The sequence below is a fragment of the Rhinoraja longicauda genome, chromosome 7 (assembly GCF_053455715.1).
Source record: "Rhinoraja longicauda isolate Sanriku21f chromosome 7, sRhiLon1.1, whole genome shotgun sequence".
Classification (NCBI taxonomy): domain Eukaryota; kingdom Metazoa; phylum Chordata; class Chondrichthyes; order Rajiformes; family Arhynchobatidae; genus Rhinoraja; species Rhinoraja longicauda.
In genome coordinates this window covers 20,712,334-20,725,659 of record NC_135959.1, presented here as the reverse complement: position 1 = coordinate 20,725,659, position 13,326 = coordinate 20,712,334, and the positions used below count along the sequence as shown (strand labels likewise).

Here is a 13,326-nt window from a genome sequence, read left to right as displayed (position 1 = left end):
ATAGGAATCCAAGGGGTAACTTTTTCACACAGAGGGTGGTGGGTGTATGGAACAAGCTGCTAGAGGAGGTGGTTGAGGCTGGGACTATCCCATCATTTAAGAAACAGTTGGACAGGTACATGGATAGGACAGGTTTGGAGGGTTATGGACCAAGCACAGGCAAGTGGGACTAGGGTAGCTGGGACATTGTTGGCCGGTGTGGGCGGAAGGGCCTGTTTCCACACTGTATTAATCAATGACTCTGACTATAATTGGACTATACCGAGATGGGTTGGGTTGGCCATGATTTGATTGGACTGGCTTTGCTTCGGCCCGGACTAGACTGGTCTGGAATGGGTTGCTGTTCAACACTCGTTCCTGAGTATGGTGTTGCAATATGTACGGAAGTTGCTGATAAACCCAACCTGGGCTGGAAGGTTCTTTCCACCCAGGTGACGGGATATGGGGATGCAGTGGCATCAGTGATACTTGATTTTCAGGATTCTCTTTTCCTCTTTGTTTCCTCCATTCCAGCTTCCTGATATGAGTCAGCGCCACCTTTTTCTGTGGTTATGCTGTGCCCAGTGATGTGTGTCAGTGTTGAAACTCCTCAGGGATATTTTAAGAATCTCTTTTTCTGTCTACCGCGTGACCAGATCTCCATAAAGTGGTTGCGTTGGTATTCTTCTGACATGGAATTACAAGAAACCGAAGATGCTGGAATCTTGATTTTTTTTTTAAACCCAAGATTTCTCCAAAAACTGCTGGAGAAACTCAGTGGATCAGACAGCATCTGGGGAGGGAGATGAACAGATGGACATTTTGGGTTGGGAGAAAGCTCAGTCTATCTCCCTGCATAAGCTATAACTCTGACCTGCTGAGTTCCTCCAGCGGTTTCATTTTATTCTTCTGACATGTCGTGGCTACCTGATCTGTGATTCTTTGAACAATGTTGGGGAGGTTTGTCTGGGAAAGCATCTGTGTGTCTCAACTCTTAGCTTGCCATATGAAGTGAGGTGTTCTGTGCAGATAGGTCCTGTGGAATGATACATGTCGGCTGGGCACTGTCCATGTTTCACAAGCATAGAAACATAGAAAATAGGTGCAGGAGTAGGCCATTCGGCCCTTCGAGCCTGCACCGCCATTCAATATGATCATGGCTGATCATCCAGCCCAGTAACCTGTACCTGCCTTCTCTCCATACCCACTGATCCCTTTAGCCACAAGGGCCACATCTAACTCCCTCTTAAATATAGCCAATGAACTGGCCTCAACTACCTTCTGTGGCAGAAAATTCCACAGACTCACCACTCTCTGTGTGAAGAAATGTTTTCTCATCTCGGTCCTAAAAGACTTCCCCCTTATCCTTAAGCTGTGACCCCTGGTTCTGGACTTCCCCAACATCGGGAACAATCTTCCCGCATCTAGCCTCTCCAACCCCTTAAGAATTTTATATGTTTCTTTAAGATCCTCTCTCAGTCTTCTAAATTCCAGCGAGTATAAGCCTAGTCCATCCAGTCTTTCTTCATATGAAAGTCCTGCCATCCCAGGGATCAATCTGGTGAACCTTCTCTGTACTCCCTCTAAGGCTAGAATGTCTTTCCTCAGATTAGGAGACCAAAACTGTACACAATACTCCAGGTGCGGTCTCACCAAGGCCCTGTACAACTGCAGCAGAACCTCCCTGCTCCTATACTCAAATCCTCTTGCTATGAATGCCAACATACCATTCGTTTTCTTCACTGCCTGCTGCACCTGCACGCTTGCTTTCAATGACTGGTGCACCATGACACCCAGGTCACGTTGCATCTCCCCTTTGCATCTGGCCTTCTTCTGTAATGCAATCATCGTGTGATTTTTTCTGACTCAAAATACCACATATTTTGATTTATTCTTAATCCCTGGTTAATTAGTTCTTGAATGATAGGATAGAAATAGGATAATAAGCAAGTAAATTAAATACAATAGTAATTTGATATTTTTAATAACAATGATCATTTTACTGTGAGTGTCACTGTGACCTAGCTTCAGTTGCATCTCCCCTTTTCCTAATTGGCCACCATTCAGGTAATACTCTGCTTTCCTGTTCTAGATAGATTTCCTGTCATAGAATAAGATGGACGACTGGTCTTTAGTCTGATTCCTCTTCGACCCACACTTTGCATGGGCTAGATTGGACTGGACTGTGTTGGTCAGACTGATGTAGTTAGTAAAATAATAGGAAAAAAAAAGATACAAATTGCTGGAGTAACTCAGCGGGTCAGGCAGCATCTCTGAAGAACATAGATAGGCAACGTTTCAGGTCAGGACCATTCTTCAGACTGCTCTTGAGTCTGAAAAAGGGTTCCAACCCAAAGTCACCTATCCAAGTTCTCCCCTGATGCTGTCAGAACCATCGAGTTACTACAGCACTTTGTTTCTTTTTTTCCCGCAAACCACATAGTAAATATTGGCCTTGCCAGCAAAGCCCACATGCTGTAAATGAATCTTCAAAAGATATTTCCAGACGGGGGCCGTTGAGGTCACATGGGGCTTTGACCTCTTCCCCATCTGTTCACAACTGAAACCCATGAACCTCTTAGCTGCCAGAAGAGGAAAAGTTCAATGGTCATAGCCTTTAGACTGGGATCAAACATATTGCTTCATTGAACCGTAGAGCAGGTCCTGGGTCCTCGTAGCATAAAAAAACATTAAAAGTTTGAAGAAAACTTTTTATCCGGTGATGAAGAGGCCACATTTAGAGCCGTGTGTTCAGATTTGGTCACCCTGCTAGAGGAAGGATATTGTTAAGCTGGAAAGAATGCAGAGAGGATTTACAAGGATGTTGGCAGGACTCGAAGGTCTGAGCTCCAGGGAGAGTTTGGTCAAGCTAGGACTTTATCCCATGGAGCGCAGGAGGCTGAGGGATGATCTTACAGAGGTTTTTTTTTTAAGTCATGAAGGGAATTGACAGGATGAATGCAGAGTCTTTTACCCAGGGTAGGGAAGTCAAGAACCAGAGGACATATATTTAAGGTGAGAGGGATGTGATTTAATTGGAACCCGAGGTGCAACTTTTAGAGGAGGGTGTGTATATAGAATGGTTACATCAGAGGGTGATGGGTATATAGAATGAGCTGCCAGCTAAGATAGTTGAGGCAGGTACAATAACTACATTCAAAAGACACTTGGACAGGTACATGGATAAGAAAGATTTAAATGCATATGGACCAAATGTGGGCAAATGGTACCAGATTAGATGGTGCACCTTGGTCAGCATGGATGAGTTGGGCCGAAGGGCCTATTTCTATGCTCTAGCACTCTATGACAGTGAGTACATATGGTCTAGATTGTCCTGTCAGTGGAGTGTATCAGAGACGGATTCAATTGTAACATTGAGAAGGGAGCTGGTGCAAGCCTGCAAGGAAGGAATTTGCAGGTCTGGAGGAGGAGGGGAGGGATGGGGGGAGAGGAAGACCAGCTAGATTGCTCTGACCTAGAGCCAGTAAGGACTCAGCAGCCAAATGGCCTTCTTCCGTAATGCAATCATCGTGTGATTTCTTCTGACTCAAAATACCACATATTTTGATTTATTCTTAATCCCTGGTTAATTAGTTCTTGAATGATAGGATAGAAATAGGATAATAAGCAAGCAAATTAAATACAATAGTAATTTGATATTTTTAATAACAATGATCATTTTACTGTGAGTGTCACTGTGACCTAGCTTCAGTGGAAACCAATGTTTGAGCATTTAAAACAATTAATAAAATGGAAGAGATGATTTTAGGTGTTACTGGGGTTGTCTTAGAAGTAAAAATTGAGCAAGTTCGATAGTTAGATGAACGAGGGGTGATCTTATCGGTCTTTGATATTGGTTTATTATTATCACGTGTACAGTGAAAAACTATTGTTTGCGTGCGATCCAGTCAAATCATACCATATATGAGTATAATCAAACCATTACCAAGTACAACAGAGAGTGTAAAGAGCAAAATACCAGAGTGCAGAACATAGTGTTACAGCATTATAGTGTTACAGTTACAGAGATGCACAAGGCATCTTACTGCACCAAGCGCATGATGTTCTCTGTATTGTGTATGGACAGGGCAGGACCTTCACAGTGAATGGTAAGGTTCTGGGGAATGTTATCGAGCAGAGGGATCAAGGAGTACCTGTACACTGTTCCCTGAAAGTGGCATCACAGGTAAATAGGTTGGTACAGAAGGCATTTAGTACATTGACCTTCATCAGTCAGGAAATTGAGTGTAGAAGTTGGGACATTATGTTGCAGTTGTGCAAGACATGGGTGAGGCCGCATTTGGAGTATCACATTCAATTTTGGTCTGGTCACTCTGCTACAGGAAGGATGTCATTAAGCTGCAAAGAGTGCAGAGAAGATTTACAAGGATGATGCCAGGATTCGAGGGCATGAGCTCAAGGGGGGGGGGTTGGGCAAGCTAGGACTTTATTCCTGAGATCGCAGGAGGCTAAGGGGTAATCTTGTAGAGGTGTATAAAATCATGAGGGGAATTGATAGGGTGAATGCCCAGGGTCTTTTATCAGGGTAGGGGAATCTAGAACCAGAAACTATGGGTTTAAGGTGAGAGGGAAAAAGGGGCAACTATTTCACTCAGAGGTTGGTGGGTATATGGAATGAGCTGCCGGAGGAAATAGTTGAGGCAGGTACAATAACCACATTTTATGGACACTTGGACAAGTAGTTGGATAGGAAGGGTTTGGAGGGATATGGGCCAAACATGGGCAAATGGGACTAGCTTAGATGGGGTATCTTGGTCAGCATGAATAAGTTGGGCTGAAGGGCCTGTTTCCGTGCCGTATGACTAAGATTGTGGAAAGTGAGCAGATGCCAGTCAGTGTTAAGGTCCTGAACTTGTTGTCAGTGTTGGGACCGAATACAATTCGCCCCCAGGCTGCTGTGAAGTGTGTTGCTGCCGTTATTTTGTGTCAATTATCAACGTCAAGATCCCCTGCTCCTGATTAGAGTCCCAGAGTCATGCAGCATACAATAGACAATAGACAATAGGTGCAGGAGTAGGCCATTCAGCCCTTCGAGCCAGCACCGCCATTCAATGCGATCGTGGCTGATCACTCTCAATCAGTACCCCGTTCCTGCCTTCTCCCCATACCCCCTCACTCCGCTATCCTTAAGAGCTCTATCCAGCTCTCTCTTGAAAGCATCCAACGAACTGGCCTCCACTGCCTTCTGAGGCAGAGAATTCCACACCTTCACCACTCTCTGACTGAAAAAGTTCTTCCTCATCTCCGTTCTAAATGGTCTACCCCTTATTCTTAAACTGTGGCCCCTTGTTCTGGACTTCCCCCAACATTGGGAACATGTTTCCTGCCTCTAATGCGTCCAATCCCCTAATTATCTTATATGTTTCAATAAGGTCCCCCCTCATCCTTCTAAATTCCAGTGTATACAAGCCCAATCGCTCCAGCCTTTCAACATACGACAGTCCCGCCATTCCGGGAATTAACCTAGTGAACCTACGCTGCACGCCCTCCATAGCAAGAATATCCTTCCTCAAATTTGGAGACCAAAACTGCACACAGTACTCCAGGTGCGGTCTCACCAGGGCCCGGTACAACTGTAGAAGGACCTCTTTGCTCCTATACTCAACTCCTCTTGTTATGAAGGCCAACATTCCATTGGCTTTCTTCACTGCCTGCTGTACCTGCATGCTTCCTTTCAGTGACTGATGCACTAGGACACCCAGATCTCGTTGAACTCCCCCTCCTCCTAACTTGACACCATTCAGATAATAATCTGCCTTTCTATTCTTACTTCCAAAGTGAATAACCTCACACTTATCTATATTCAACTGCATCTGCCATGTATCCGCCCACTCACACAACCTGTCCAAGTCACCCTGCAGCCTTATTGCATCTTCCTCACAATTCACACTACCCCCCAGCTTAGTATCATCTGCAAATTTGCTAATGGTACTTTTAATCCCTTCGTCTAAGTCATATCATATCATATCATATCATATATATACAGCCGGAAACAGGCCTTTTCGGCCCTCCAAGTCCGTGCCGCCCAGTGATCCCCGTACATTAACACTATCCTACACCCACTAGGGACAATTTTTTACATTTTACCCAGCCAATTAACCTACATACCTGTACGTCTTTGGAGTGTGGGAGGAAACCGAAGATCTCGGAGTAAACCCACGCAGGTCACGGGGAGAACGTACAAACTCCTTACAGTGCAGCACCCGTAGTCAGGATCGAACCTGAGTCTCCGGCGCTGCATTCGCTGTAAAGCAGCAACTCTACCGCTGCGCTACCGTGCCGCCCATTAATGTATATCGTAAATAGCTGGGGTCCCAGCACCGAACCTTGCGGTACCCCACTGGTCACTGCCTGCCATTCCGAAAGGGACCCATTTATCCCCACTCTTTGCTTTCTGTCTGTCAACCAATTTACTATCCATGTCAGTACCCTACCCCCAATACCATGTGCCCTAATTTTTTCCACTAATCTCCTATGTGGGACCTTGTCGAAGGCTTTCTGAAAGTCGAGGTACACCACATCCACTGACTCTCCCCTGTCAATTTTCCTAGTTACATCCTCAAAAAATTCCAGTAGATTTGTCAAGCATGATTTCCCCTTCGTAAATCCATGCTGACTCGGAATGATCCTGTTACTGCTATCCAAATGCTCAGCAATTTCGTCTTTTATAATTGACTCCAGCATCTTCCCCACCACTGATGTCAGACTAACCCGTTTTCTCTCTCCCTCCTTTCTTAAAAAGTGGGATAACATTTGCTATCCTCCAATCCACAGGAACTGATCCTGAATCTATAGAACATTGAAAAATGATCTCCAATGCTTCCACTATTTCTAGAGCCACCTCCTTAAGTACCCTGGGATGCAGACCATCAGGCCCTGGGGATTTATCAGCCTTCAGTCCCATCAGTCTACCCAAAACCATTTCCTGCCAAACTCGTTCAGGCCAAAGAAAATGCCCCATCCGAAACTAGTCCCATTTGCCCACATTTGACCCATATCCTACTAGAACTTTTCTATCCATATTATTTTCTCCTTGTATTATTTCTCCCATTCCCACTCTTTCAGGAAAATTACATCTTCCTGGTTAAAGCCTTCCCCTTCTCCTTCCTTGAGTTCTTCTGCCAATCTCCTTCCCTCTGGGACCTCTAAACACCCACCATCCTCCTCCTGGTTCCTCCTAGTTTACTCCTGCAAAACACTTCCTGAGTTGATCATTAAGTCTCCTCTGAACCTTCTCATCTCCAAGATGAACAGCTCCACCTCCCTGCAGTGTTTCCCTGGAACTATAAATTCCCAGGGCCTGTATATCTCTTCCAGGCCCTCCCCCTGACACCCTCCCAAAAGTGTCTTCCCTGAGGGATTATAAATGTGACATTTAATGACGTTCCTTCCAAAATGGTGAAGTGTTCATAGAGCTCTGAACCGTTTCTGCTTTCCTCCCAAGATAGACAATAGACAATAGACAATAGGTGCAGGAGTAGGCCATTCAGCCCTTCGAGCCAGCACCGCCATTCAATGCGATCATGGCTGATCACTATCAATCAGTACCCCGTTCCTGCCTTCTCCCCATACCCCCTCACTCCGCTATCCTTAAGAGCTCTATCCAGCTCTCTCTTGAAAGCATCCAACGAACTGGCCTCCACTGCCTTCTGAGGCAGAGAATTCCACACCTTCACCACCCTCTGACTGAAAAAGTTCTTCCTCATCTCCGTTCTAAATGGCCTACCCCTTATTCTCAAACTGTGGCCCCTTGTTCTGGACTCCCCCAACATTGGGAACATGTTATCTGCCTCTAATGTGTCCAATCCCCTAATTATCTTATATGTTTCAATAAGATCCCCCCTCATCCTTCTAAATTCCAGTGTATACAAGCCCAATCGCTCCAGCCTTTCAACATACGACAGTCCCGCCATTCCGGGAATTAATCTAGTGAACCTACGCTGCACGCCCTCCATAGCAAGAATATCCTTCCTCAAATTTGGAGACCAAAACTGCACACAGTACTCCAGGTGCGGTCTCACCAGGGCCCGGTACAACTGTAGAAGGACCTCTTTGCTCCTATACTCAACTCCTCTTGTTACGAAGGCCAACATTCCATTGGCTTTCTTCACTGCCTGCTGAACCTGCATGCTTCCTTTCATTGACTGATGCACTAGGACACCCAGATCTCGTTGAACTCCCCCTCCTCCTAACTTGACACCATTCAGATAATAATCTGCCTTTCTATTCTTACTTCCAAAGTGAATAACCTCACACTTATCTACATTAAACTGCATCTGCCATGTATCCGCCCACTCACACAACCTGTCCAGGTCACCCTGCAGCCTTATTGCATCTTCCTCACAATTCACACTACCCCCCAACTTAGTATCATCTGCAAATTTGCTAATGGTACTTTTAATCCCTCCGTCTAAGTCATTAATGTATATCGTAAATAGCTGGGGTCCCAGCACCGAACCTTGCGGTACCCCACTGGTCACTGCCTGCCATTCCGAAAGGGACCCATTTATCCCCACTCTTTGCTTTCTGTCTGTTAACCAATTTTCTATCCATGTCAGTACCCTACCCCCAATACCATGTGCCCTAATTTTGCCCACTAATCTCCTATGTGGGACCTTGTCGAAGGCTTTCTGAAAGTCGAGGTACACCACATCCACTGACTCTCCCTTGTCAATTTTCCTAGTTGCCAACCTCCATTAGCTAGCAGCGTGAGTTTAATCCATTCTGCAGCGAGTGGCGTCTGGTGTGAAGTTCAAATCCCTCAGTGGTCTTCATCTCCCTAACCTCTCCCAGCCTGTAGCTCCTTGAAGTCACTGCACTCAAACTCCAGCCACTCTTGATACCCACCTCTCCAACCAATCCCTGTATCTTCTCCATTATCAGCAACACCTTCAGCCACCCAGATCCCGCGTTCTGGAATACCCTTCCTCACTCTCCTCTCCACATTTACGATGTTCCCTCTAGGCCGTCGGTCCTACACTTACCCACATGTTGATGTTTGATGCTGGTCTCATGAAGCAGCCTGAGATGTTTTACAGCCATAACACTGATGCATAAAATCCCTGTGCTTTGCCTGCGTTGCCTCGCGAACGTCCGTAGTACATGAGCTCTGGACTGGTTGTGTCTGAGCTGGTCGCTGTCCAAGTGCAGGGACATAATGAACGTCTTGCACCAGCATCAGTAGATCTTTTCTCGCGGTGTGGGCGGCCACATCCACCCAGCCCCAGTTACAGAGGCAGAACCTGGGGTTAACTGATTGTCAACTCTGCACATTCCTGCCCAATGTTCTCTCCGTAGATTGAAACACAAAGTGCTGGAGTAACTCAGCAGGCCGGGCAGCATCTCTGGAGGATATGGGTAGGCGACATTTTGAGTCAGGACCTTCTCCCATCTGAGGAAGGATCGTGGCCCGAAACCTCAGCTATCTGCGCCCTCTAGAGATGCTGCCTTACCTGCTGAGTTACTTAGCACTATGTGATTTATTCATCATTCCAGCATCTGCTTGATCAAGATCCTTAAGTCTCTCCCTGCAGGTTAGTTCTACACAATTTTTTTTCAATAAAAACATGTTTGCACGTTTTAGCATTATGTAGCGGTGGTTTCCTGATCCAGGTGCACAAGGACAAGTATGGGAGGAATGGTCTGGATTAAATGCGGCACGGTGGCGCAGCGGTAGAGTTGCTGCCTTACAGCGAATGCAGCGCCGGAGACTCAGGTTCGATCCTGACTACGGGCGCCATCTGTACGGAGTTTGTACGTTCTCCCCGTGACCTGCGTGGGTTTTCTCCGAGGTCTTCGGTTTCCTCCCACACTCCAAAGACGTACAGGTATGTAGGTTAATTGGCTGGGCAAATGTAAAAATTGTCCCTAGTGTGTGTAGGATAGTGTTAATGTGCGGGGATTGCTGGGCGGCGCGGACCCGGTGGGCCGAAGGGCCTGTTTCGGCGCTGTATCTCTAATTGGACTGTGCATCAGGGTGTGGGATGGAGGCCGTAGGGCTCAGTGGATGGGGGAGCCTGGTTTTCGTTTGGCATTCCAGGAGGCTGGGTGAATTATGTAGCGGCAAACGCGCATAGTCCAAACCTGGCAGATTAATTATTGCAAACACTAGCGATTATCATAATTGATTCTCAGTATGGGAGGCGGGTCTGGCACTTGTGGAGATGTGGTATAGGCGGCAATATCATTGCACAGTTCCTATAAATAGTTGCATTTTAACAATGTTTGCTCAGCCATCTGGTGTTTTGCAAAGAACGCATTGAAGAGTTTTGAGGGTTTGACTGATCAGGGCTTTCAAACTCCCTGACTGGGATCAATGCATTGCCAGGCTGCTTAGAGTTCAGTTTCTGCTCAGGTTCATTTGCATAATTGCAAATTCGAATAGTTCCATCTGCCTGAGGAATAGATTGTAATCGCTCTTGTTTTGTGCTTAACCCGTTCAGGAGCAGTAACATGGGCCAGTCTACTGGGCTTTTCACCACCTCCAACACATCTTATCGTGCATATCTACTCCCCATTCAAAACATGCTGAGAATGACTCACAAAATTACAACGAACCATTGACTCATTTCATGATTTACGTCAGTCAGTTTTTTCAGTCATTTAAATTTGTCGTTGCAATGTAAAGGATGCAAATGCTTCTGAGAAAATGGGTGCAGTTTGAACAGGCCTTCCTGAAGCAGCAGGGTTGGCTGAAGCTTACGCTGTGGGTAGGGAATAATTGGGGCCAATTCCATTTCAAACCAGTGGAACTCTGTACTATTAAGAACTTTGAAACGAAGGGCACAAGTTGGCGACTCTGTGTACTCCCTTGGTGGTCTACTATTCTTACATTACAATCATTGCACTTTTGTACTTATATACAATTGTGCTTATCTGGAGTATGATTTTACTGGGTTGTGCACAAGACAAATGTCACTGTACCTAGTAACATGTGACAATAAAGTGGAATTGAAAGTACAATTGAATCAAAAGATGGTGGAAATCATGAAAGCAAGGGATTCTGGCTTCCGTATTTCCCTGATCTTTGGGGCTGGCTCATGTGACTGCGTCCGGTTGTCCTGATGTAACCGGTAGGAACATTCCCTGAGGATGTCAGATCTCAGGATCGTGCCCTGTAGCTGAGGGAGTTGAGGGGGACATTAAGTGGAAAACTGATAGGACACATTAATGCTGGTCTGGGGCCATTCACACCAGCAAAACAAGGTGCAATATTGGATGGGTTGACTATTGGATGGGTTACCAAGACACCTCCAATATTTCAGCAAAAACAATAGGAGTTTATAAGGGTGAGGGGGGACCTCACTGAAAGGGCTGGATAAAGAAATGTGGAGAGTTGGATGAAGGAACTCCAGATGCTGGTTTAATCCGTAGATAGACACAAAATGCTGGAGTAACTCAGGAATGGGTGACGTTTGTCTACGAATGTTTGACAGGACACTTCTAAGGCGGTTGTTTCTACTAGTGGGAGAGTCTAGGACCAGAGGCCATAGCCTCAGAATAAAAGGATGTGCCTTTAGAAAGGAGATGAGGAAGAATTTCTTTAGTAAGAGGGTGGTGAATCTGTGGAATTCATTGCTACAGACAGCTGTCGAGGCAAAGTCATTGGATATTTTTAAGGCAGAGATTGACAGATTCTTGATTAGTACAGGTGCCAGGGGTTATGGGGAGAAGGCAGGAGAATGAGAGGGAAAGATAGATCAGCCATGATTGAATGGCGGAGTAGACTTGATGGGCCGAATGGCCTAATTCTGCTCCTATAAGCTCTGAACTTATGAAAAACATAAATGTGTCCTGTCAAACATTTGTAGACAAACTGAGAACTTTAATTACATTTGGATGGTAATGAAGGGTTGGTTTCACTGAACATAATAACATGTGGCAATCTCTCACACTGAGTGCCAGGAACACTGCTCATGCCAATAATCTTTGGATGCAGATGAGACCAAATGGACACTTATTAATTCCTCGTGCCTACTTCTATTGTTCAATATGGCCATGCCTGAGATCGTCCTGATCTCAGTCCGACTTTCCTGCATGTTCCCCATAACCCACGACTCCTCTGTGACCAACATCTGTCTCTTTCCGCTTTGCCTATGTTCAATGACTCCAACTTCTCAGCTGCCGAAGATGGAGAATTCCAGGGGTTCACCACTCCCTGAGAAATCTGTCTCCTGTGATCTTTCTCCTGAAGTTGGTCTGTTGGACAGCCTCTAATTCTGAAACTTTGTCCTCTTGTTTTAAATGTTCCCTCTCAGCTTCTAGGTTAGTTTAGTTTAGCTCATTATTATTGTCACATGTAGCGAGGTACAGTGAAAATCTCCTTAACATCTTAAATGGCTCAATAAAAGATCACATCTCATTCAATGAAGCTCCCAAGAAGTACAGACCTTTCTTCAAATGTCAATCTCTTAATTCCAGAACTCAACCTAGTGCCTGTCTGCCCTGTATCCAATGCAAGAGCACTGTTCCTGCAGTATAGGGACCAGAACTGCACACAGTACTTCAGAGGTGGTCTCACCAATACCCTGTACAGCTCGAGCAAAGCTTCTCTGCTTTTGGTCTCCATCTTCTTTGCAATAAAGGCCAACATTCCAATTACCTCATTAATCACTGTTGTACCTGCATTTTAACTTTGTTTTTCATATACAATGACAATAGTGTTCTCTAGTTACCGTCCATTTACACAAAATTCAGTTTTTTCCTGTCCTTTCTCAAAAACCAAACCATATTTCAGCTGCCAGTTTTGTTAACCACTTGCAAGATCCCTTTGGAGACTCACAACTTAATGACATATCACGGCACGATGGTGCAGCGGTAACGTTGCTGCCTTACCATCCCAGAGACCTGGGTTCGATCCTGACGACAGGTGTTTGTCTGTATGGAGTTTGTACGTTCTCCCTGTGACCGTGGGGGCTTTCTCTGGGTGCCCTGGTTTCCTCCCACATTCCAAAGATGTGCAGATCTGTAGCTTAATTGGCTAGGTGAATTGTCTCCAGTGTGTAGGATAGAACTAGTACATGGGTGATTGCTGGCTGGTAAGCGGACTTGGTGGACTGAAGGACCTGTTTCCACACTGTGTCTCTAAACTAAATGAAATATTAAAATTTTAATAAGGACGGCAATTATTCTCGCCCACTTGTGGCAAATGCATGATGCTGTCAGCTTCAACAAGATCAAATTTTGGAAGGAGAGAGGTGTGATGTTCGGCTGTTGCTATGTTAAGTGTTTAGGGGTCTGAAGCCATCCCTGAGATGGTGAGTAAAACACAAAGCACCAAAGGAACTCGACGGGTCAGGCAACATTTGAGGCGAGAAATGGATAGAC

At 45.6% G+C, this 13,326-nt stretch overlaps 1 protein-coding gene across 2 annotated transcripts in view; it reads left to right on the top strand.

Moving 5' to 3' along the window:
• farp1 (FERM, RhoGEF (ARHGEF) and pleckstrin domain protein 1 (chondrocyte-derived)) overlaps positions 1-13,326 on the top strand; it is a 223,043-nt gene that overhangs the window by 189,121 nt on the left and 20,596 nt on the right. The window lies entirely within an intron of this gene.